Source organism: Monodelphis domestica, chromosome 3 (genome assembly GCF_027887165.1).
Source record: "Monodelphis domestica isolate mMonDom1 chromosome 3, mMonDom1.pri, whole genome shotgun sequence".
NCBI lineage: Eukaryota > Metazoa > Chordata > Mammalia > Didelphimorphia > Didelphidae > Monodelphis > Monodelphis domestica.
Genome location: NC_077229.1, coordinates 373047237 through 373056270, shown reverse-complemented (window position 1 = coordinate 373056270; position 9034 = coordinate 373047237). Strand labels below are relative to the sequence as shown.

At 38.5% G+C, this 9034-nt stretch overlaps 1 long non-coding RNA gene across 1 annotated transcript; it reads right to left on the bottom strand.

Annotated features, from left to right (window-relative positions):
* Positions 1–784: 784 nt before the first annotated feature.
* On the bottom strand, positions 785–6254 carry LOC103097918 (uncharacterized). Its single transcript, XR_464147.2, has 3 exons — positions 5058–6254; positions 3050–3157; positions 785–1274 (listed from the first exon to the last, which is right to left on the bottom strand). It is a non-coding gene; the product is annotated as an uncharacterized LOC103097918 (long non-coding RNA).
* Between the last annotated feature and the right edge of the window lie 2780 nt (positions 6255–9034).

The window sequence follows — 9034 nt, the reverse complement described above, 5'->3', positions numbered from 1 at the left end:
TGTATACGTTTGTTTGCATGCTGTCTTCCCTCATTACATTGTGAGCTTCTTATGTATCCCCTATTAGGTACTTAATAATAATTATAGCTAACATTTATGTGGTACTTACTATGTGCCAGGCACTATGTTAACCATTTTATCAACCAGTCAGTCAATAAGCATTTTTTATCTTATTGGATCCATACAACAATCCTGGGAGGTAGGTGCTATTTTTATCTTTATTTTACAGATGAAGAAACTGAGGTAGGGGGCAGCTGGATAGCTCAGTGGATTGAGAGCCTGAGGTCCTAGGTTCAAATCTGGCCTCAAACACTTCCCAGTTGTGTGACCCTGGGCAAGTCACTTGACCCCCATTGCCTAGCCCTTACCACTCTTCTGCCTTGGAGCCAATACACAGTATTGACTCCAAAATGGAAGGTAAGGGTTTTAAAAAAAAAGAAACTGAGGCAAACAGAGACTGACTTCCTCAGGTTCATACAAATGGGAAGTATCAGAGGTCATCTTTGAACTCAGGCCTTTCTGACTCTAAGACAGTTCTCCATCCATTGAGCTACCTAGGTGCCCCAATAAAATAAAATGTTTAATTTATTAATATTAATAATAATAATGTAGGATAAATATTATTAATAATAAATATTTATTCATTGATTAATAAGTTATTTTTCCTTCCTTCCTTCATTTTTTAATCTGTCAGTGCCCTAAAACCTAGCAGTAAGTGGGTGAGAGGGTCAGTAGAGGTTTAGAGGAGAGAGAGGCAAAGAAATCACTTTCAGGAAGAGGCAGGTCTTTATGAGGACAAGAGGCAAACTAAGGTGAGGCAGATCTTCCAAAACTATCAATAAAATCCAGAGAAAAAGAAACCTGTCAAATATAAATGCAGCCCAGTCTAATGGGGATTTACAGCTATTTATCAACAGCAAAAGAACACATTATTTTGAGTAACAATGGCGTGAAGATGATGCAAAAAAATAGGGAAAGTGTGCTGAATTTTATGGTCAGTCAAAGTCTTTCATGGAAGCAATGAAGGCCCATTCATTTGAGATTCACACAGCAGCGAGGGCAGAATAACAGGGGCAGAATCTTTAAGGGCGCCATTTTACTCTGTGGCAAGTCCCACGGCTTTCTAGATGCTTGCTCTGTGTGGCAATGACATGCCTCTGCTACCTCTGACAATGTTCGCCATTGCTGACATGGTTGAAGAGAAATGCAACCAAAGGCATTTGTATTCCTAATCACCTTCTTCTTTTTTCTGGGCATGAACTCGTTTTGGGAGTCTGTTGGAAGAGCAGTGCAAAGGTTAATAGTATTCCTTTCACCCCTGGATTAGCAGCGTGTGAGCACACACACATTGAGCCCCAGCCCCAGATCACCTATACAAGTGGAACACCAGGGACCCTGGGGTTTGCTCTGTCCTTTACCAATAGTGCATATGGTGCTGAAAGCACATGGAAAGTCATTCTCTGAATCCTGCATTGTCGTTGCCCTAGTTCCCTTTTGTTGTGTACTTTAGCCACAGTTGGCCATCTGTCTTGCTCTCGTCTTCACCTCAAAATGTACAACTTCTGTTGTGGCCAGATTTCTTGTAGACTTTGTCCCTTTAAGCAAGACCCCTACTGCTTCTGTGACATTGATAAATAGTGACTTTAAAAAAATCACTCTGAGTTAGGAACTGAATTGTCACATAACTCTGCAATCCCCTGATTCCTTGTTTTATTTTTTTTTATTTAGATTGATAAAATATTAACGTTTTCTACACTTGATCTCAGCCAAAAGGCGGAGAAGCAACACTATTAACATTTTCAAATGTTAAGGGCTGTGGAACTCATCATCCTCATAATTCACTTTTATTTAATGTTTTATGTTTTACAAAGTATCCCCCCCCCAAAAAAAAATCCTAGGAGACCAGGTGACTATAAATATTATTAATTCAATTTTATATATGAAGAAGTAGACTCAGAGAGGTCAAGCCACTTGTCTACAATTGCATATTAATTGAGAGGGCTGGAGATCAGACGTAATCTAGTCGTTAATCCAAGTCTAATATTCTCTACAGTGCACCAGACGAGGTCTTTGTCTATTTTAGGGTATGGGGGCTCTGAAGGGTTCAGGCCTAAGCTTTGGGCCTTACTGATCTGTGTCTGTTCCCTGAAGGACAAGCACTCCTATAATCCTAGCCAGCTGAGGAATTTGGGGAGCTTTAGGCTCATACGATCATTAATTTAGATCCTGAAGAGACCTTAGAGGTAATCTGTGCTGTCATTGATGTTCAGTCATTTTTCAGTTATATCCAACTCAGCATGCCTCTGGATGGGGTTTTCTTGGCAAAGATACCTAAATGGTTTGTCATTTCCTTCTCCAGTTCATTTTACAAATAAGGAAACTGAGGCAAACAAGGTTAAATGGCTTGCCTAGGATTACAAAGTTAGTAAGGGTCTGAATTCAGATTTAGACTCAGGAAAATGAATCAATCCTCCTAACTCCAGGCCTGGCACTCTATTTACTTTGCCACCTAGTTGCCCCTTTATTTCACAAATAAGGACCTGAGTCCTAGAGAAGTTAAATGATTTACCCAGGGTCACACTAGTAATAATGAACGGAACAAGAATTTGAACCCAGGTCTTTTGACTTCTTATCTGACATTATTTCTACTGCACATTTCATTCATTACTGAACTTCAACTCAAGGCAGTGTAAAATTTAAATCAATATCCAATAACTCCAAGTATTACATTTTATAAGATTTATTAATAATCACTTGAAGTAGAAGAAATAAAAGAACAAAGTACAAAACTCAAGTATGACCACGTGTGTAAAATTCTCCTGCCTGGCACTCACCCAACTCCACCAGCCGCCTTCCCTGGAACAGAGAGCCATGGCGGAGCTACACACAAAAAGGACATAAAGTGAGAAGGAAAGTGGGAAGCTGGGAAAGGGAATTCTGGGGAGCAAAATTCTAACAACACAGCATCGAGTCTCCTGACCTTTCATGGATCTCTGAACTGGATTGTCTCCCTGGATTTAGATATCTGACGCATTTGATTTTTATGTACCTTTCCTCCTTTTTTCTGCTGTATGCCTGGTTCTGACATCTGGTCCCTCTTTCCTTTCTTCCCCCTGCTGCCACTCATTCCAAACCACATGGCTGTGTTTACTGATGTCTATTTACAAGTGAAAAGGGAATACACAAATTCAGAAATAATATGCCAGTGTTCAGTAATTAGAAGTATGTATAAAACAAAATGACCCAGACCTAGACTGGATGGTGCCTAAGTTTTCTAACCAAATCTTTAACTAAAGTTCCTCAGCCCTGACTTGGCCCACGAGTCTCTGCAGTGAGGGATCCCTTGTACATTCCCAAAGAGAATGGCATCCTCCCCAGGAGCCCTCCTACCATCTCTAAGTTTGGATTTCCCATTTGGGCACTGGATTGACTCGAGTGGTTCATTCTATAATCTCTGGTGGACTTTCCGCCAACCCAGATGCCATCTAATTGCATGGCCTTTGTTGAGGTTTGAGAGGGAGATGGCCTGTTTCTACTGCTAGTAAAGAATTTGCTATTTAGCTTCTCTTTCATTCAGTCAAGGGAAAAACATGGAAATACAAAAAAGGTTTAAATAGTGTTCCCTTTTTCATGTAGTAGTCCAGCACGTGTTCTTCTGTTCTAGAAGAACATTCTGTTAATCACAAAAGGTGGTGGTCCAAGTGGCCATGTCCAAGAAGCATAGCCCTGAAAGCACTGAATGTGTGAGCAGCACATTTCGGCAATAAATGGAATTAGAGGAAGAGAGAAGGATATGGGTCAGCCTGATGGACTCCATGGGGAGAAAGTCTCTCAAAAAATACAGAGCGAATACACCTTGACAACTTATAGTCTTGATATGGGGTCTATAACAATGAAAAGTTATGTCTCATTTAGAACCACTCAGGTCAGTAGGTGTTCCAGGTCTTTATCCAATAATACCATACTACCTAAAATACTATGTTAGGATTTCTCTTTTTGTCAAAGTTTCTTTGACAGTCCTATTGCCCGAGAAACCCAACGATGTAAAGAAGAATTTAACATGAAAGATGCCTCAAGGGTCATTTTATGGTTAGGATGGCTAGCTAAAGTGAAGAAGAAAATAATTCTGTTTTTGAATTTTGTTCACAAATTTTTAGTATCTTTGCATTATTGCAATTATATAACTTATATAAATGGCTTGCCATCACAAAGAGGAGGAATGAGAAAGAGAAAGCAAAGAATTTAGAGCTCAGAATTTTAAAAAACACATGTTAAAATTTTTATAGCAAATTGAAAAAAATTATTAAAAACTTAATATGAACATCATGACAACCAGATGCCACAAAACTTCTAGAAATAAATCACAAACTAAAAACAAATTCCCTTCCTTAATCTGAACTATTTACATTTTGAGAGGAGGAAATAAAATCATAACAATAAAAAAAGCAGAAATAAATAACAAATGGTCTGTATTTTCCTTTCATCTTTTTTCCATCTGCACACTTTGGAGTTGAGTTTTCATGATCTGACTCTTCTGGGCAAGTGAGCTAGCTAATAAAAAAGCTCCTAGTAAGCCCTAAAACTGTCTTCTTGAAATTACCTTTCTTTCTTATTCTTTCCTAAGGTAGAGTTACTAATGAATAGGAAAATAGTTTTAAGGTTTGAAAGCTAAGTAGAAACAGCTGAAGAGCTAGTCTACTCCAGAATTAAGTATGATTCTTTATAGACAAAACCATATGCCTTATTTTTGTTACAATTTATCTTAAAAATTTTTTTTTGATTAAAAAAAAACACCTTCATTTCTGAATACATCCCTCAATTAATTTCAAAGTACTTTTGCTAAGGGACTTTTTATGCCAGTCACTGTACTAAATAATATGAATACAAATAAGAAAAAGTTCAGGTCTATAAAGAGTTTAAGCCCCGTGCTGGAGCAAGATGTATTCTGGAGTGGAAACCAAGTAGAAATGCTGATGGAGAATGAAGTTACCTGGAAATTTCAGATCTGAGACCTTTCTAAAGAAAGGTTTGGGGATAAGTTTTAGTACTCCACTCACCAAGCCCTCCAGTCTTTGGAAGAGACAATTGAGGAAGTTGAGAAAGTTTTGAGTATTGGAAACTGAGTCAATCAACATGGTGATGAGATTTGAAGTGATTATCATATCCTAGGTGAGGCTCCCTGTTCCCTGGAGTCAAAAGCAAGCAGAATTGCTGATGGAAAATTGAGTTTTGCTTATACATACACATACACACACATATACAACACACACACACACACATATATTTTCTAAATATATTATATATGATGTAATTTCTACAGATACGTATATATGCACATATAGGCATCCCCTATTATAGCCTTTCCCCTTCTCCTGCGAGTCACACTACTTTTAACAAAAAATTTTAAAAGTAAAAATAAAAAAAGTGGGGGAGGGGGAGAGGAGACAGTTCAGCAAAATCAAACATAAAAACTGACAGTTTATGGCATGTTCCCCATTGGTAATTTTCCAGCTATTTGTAACATAAGGAGGAAGACTCATTTTCTTATTTCTTCTCTGGAACAAAGGTTGACCCTTAAAATTGCAACAAGTTCAGAGTAATTTTTGTCATTGTTCTTTATGTGTTTATATTGTTGTAGTCACTGGGTATAGTAAAACCACACACTTTTTATCCCAACAGCTAGTTTTATTCTCTCATCTTTATCCATCTCTGATGACATTCTTAGCTGATAAAGCTTTTTTCTTCTTCATGTGTTTGGAGTGGAGTATGAGGAAGCTCCTCTTTCTGAACATTCTTCCATTTGGGTTTGATCACAATCATCCCTTTTTCATCTGGTTCCCTCCTTATTTATCTGCAGGAATTTAAATCTGTGTCAGCATCTAACCTTATCCTGTGAGATTACTACACTAAGAAGGAACAGGATAATGAAGAAAGGCACAAAGGATTCAACTTCCTGGTTGCATATTATTGAGGTCTGTTACTTTTGTCCTAAAAGTTCTCATGTAGAGGGAAACTATAACAAGGGTTTAATAAAGTTATGAAAATGTGGGTGCTCACTGGGAAAGTGTTTTGTCCCCCTGTATACACCTATTAAATAATTAACAGTATTTCAGGGTTTTTTTTTTTGAGATATCCTTATGTTAGGAGTTAGTGTTGGGTTTAGAGTCTTGAAGGTCTGGGTTCTGTTCCTCCTTAGGACACCAACTGTGTGACCCAGGGTTAACCTTGGTGTGCCTGAGGCCATTAACGCCCAAACACTGACTACTAAGTCAAAGGCTGCATTGAAGACAGGCATTTCCCAAGCTGATGAAATCACAATTCCTCTGCATTTCAATTTTTAACTAAAAAGTGGTCTAGAACCTCAAGAAGATAGGGCAGAGAAGACAATTTCCTAATCTGAATTTTGGGGTCTATTGTGCCTGAAAAAATGAAAAAAAGAAAAAAAAGAAAAGATATTTTTAAAAAATGAGAAATGATGGACCCAATTCCAATCCAATCCAAGAAACTTTTATTAAGTGTCCACTAGGAAGGGAATGTGTTAGATATTAGATTATAAAGATGAATTGGGGGAAAAAAAGGATTTGCCTGCCCAGAAAAGCAGGGATTGGCTGGAAAAAATGCATAAAATATTTTGAACAATGAGGAGCAAGGGGTGGAGGGCTGGTAGGTGGCTCAGTGATTGAGAGTCAGGCCTAGCTAGAAACAAGAAGTCTGGGTTCAAATCTGACCTTAGATAGCTGTTTGACCCTGGGCTAGTCATTTACCCCCTCCCCCCATCCCTTACTACTCTTCTGTCTTGGAACCAAAACACAATATTAATTCTTAGACAGAAGGTCTTTACTTGAATCATCTAGCTGCTCTCAGATAAGGGCTTTAAAAAAAGAAAGAAAGAAAAGGAGCATGGGTCAGTATTGTGGTTTTAGCTGTGAACAAATAAAAAAATAAGGCGTTAGATGGGAAATATTTTAAATTGTAAAGAAGGCCTGCAGTTAAATGTAAAAAAGATTCCCTGTTCCTTTTCCCCACCTAAATCCCCAAACTATTGCTTTAGTCAGTGGATAAAACACAAATTGAAAAGTAAAGTCTATTTGCAGTCACCAGGTAAAAAAAAGCTTGATATTTTTCTGTGACTCACTTTCCAAGTCTGCAAGATGTCAGTATGTAATGGCAGCTCTCAATCTGTTTTATTAAAGATATAATTGAGATGGCAAAAAAAAAAGTGTTGTGAATAGTTTTTAGATGTTTCAGAAAGAAAAATATATGGCATAAATACAAACGACATCCTTTTCAGGAGGCAAGGGTTAAAGACATGCTTTAGATTGACATAATATACAAGGAGGTACCTGGGAACCCTCAGTGTCCCTCAGTGAAGTAAGGCCTTACCTATTGGGAGCAGTGCAGGATCAGCCCTCCAAGCAGTGTTGGTATAAAGGTAAAAGGATTTATTAATAATAAAATGAAAAGATTAGGAAGGGAGGATTAAGGAACAAGGTTTCCCTAACCCTAAGAAATCTCACTAGCCTCTCCCTCCACATTTTCTGCAAGGGAAATTCTTCATTTTTCTTGAAGCTTCCTAAGCCCTTTCCTGTCTCTGGCCAGTTTCCCCAAGCCCTCACTGCCTATACCTGACTCTCATTAATCCTCCATGTTGGTTTCACAAGATGAAATAATTCTTTAAGATGACCAAGGAATGAACTCTTTAAAAAAACAAAACAAAAACAACTAGACAGAATTGAGAATTTCTTTCTTTTTCTTTCTTTTTTTTAAAATTTTATTTAGTCAATTTAGAACATTATTCCTTGGTTACAAGAATCATATTCTTTCCCTCCCTCCCCTCCCCTGCCCCTTCCTGTAGCCAACCTGCAATTCCACTGGGTATTACAAGTGTCCTTGATCAGAATCCATTTCCATGTTGTTGGTGTTTGCACTAGCATGTTCATTTAGAGTCTACATCCCCAATTGTATTCCCCTCGACTCATGCATTCAAGCAGTTGTTTTGCTTCTGTTTCTATTCCCACAGATTTTCCTCTGAATGTGGATAGTGTTTTTTCTCATAGATTCCTCCAAGTTGTTCAGGATCACTGTATTGCCACTAATGGAGAAGTCCATTACATGTGATTGTACCACAGTATATCCTTCTCTGTGTACAATGCTCTCCTGGTTCTGCTCCTTTCGCTCTGCATTACTTCCTGGAGGTTGTTCCAGTCTCCATGGAATTCCTCCACTTTATTATTCCTTTGAGCAAAATAGTATTCCATCACCAACATATACCACAATTTATTCAGCCATTCCCCAATTGAAGGGCATCCCCTCATTTTCCAATTTTTTTTTGCCACCACAAAGAGCACAGCTGTGAATATTCCAAGGAATGAACTCTTGATGACTGAGTTCAACCCAGCTGAGCCAGACCCTGAGCTTGGCCTCAGCCCTCACACCAACACTGACTCTTGATTAGATCAGGCTTGATGTTATAAAGCTCTTTTTTGATGTATATATTCTAGTGAGAAAAGGTGTTCCCCAGAGGGTCCAAGTTTCCCTTCAACCTCACTGTAGGTTTGGTAACAGTAGGATCAGCAGAGATCAGCTACCTCCTCTCCTCTTGGCTCTAGGACCAGGAAGCAAAAGCTCCTTCAGTTGGTTGGTGTTCCTTCAAATCTTCTCTCCAAAATCTGAATCCCCTGTTCATCAGGTTCCTAGCATGCTTCCAGATCAACCTCTATAAAACCATTTCTCTCTCTGTCATTTTCATCCTAACAAGATTCACTCAGTCTGCAAGCACCAATTCCTCACAAAAATTATCGAAGTCAGCTGTGACCAAGGAAGATGATACAATTTCCTGTTGGTGCTGTACTTGGCACAAGAAGAGTGAAAGCCAGAGGATAAAAAGTGATGGCAGCAAAAATACCTCTGCTGGATTTCTTTCAGAGCTGGGTAGTTAATTTTGGCCATGCTCAATAGCTGCATGGAGCATTACATTTCAAAACCAGAAAAGAAGGATAATGAGTTAAAAGAAAAGAGGATGAGTTCTCTCTGC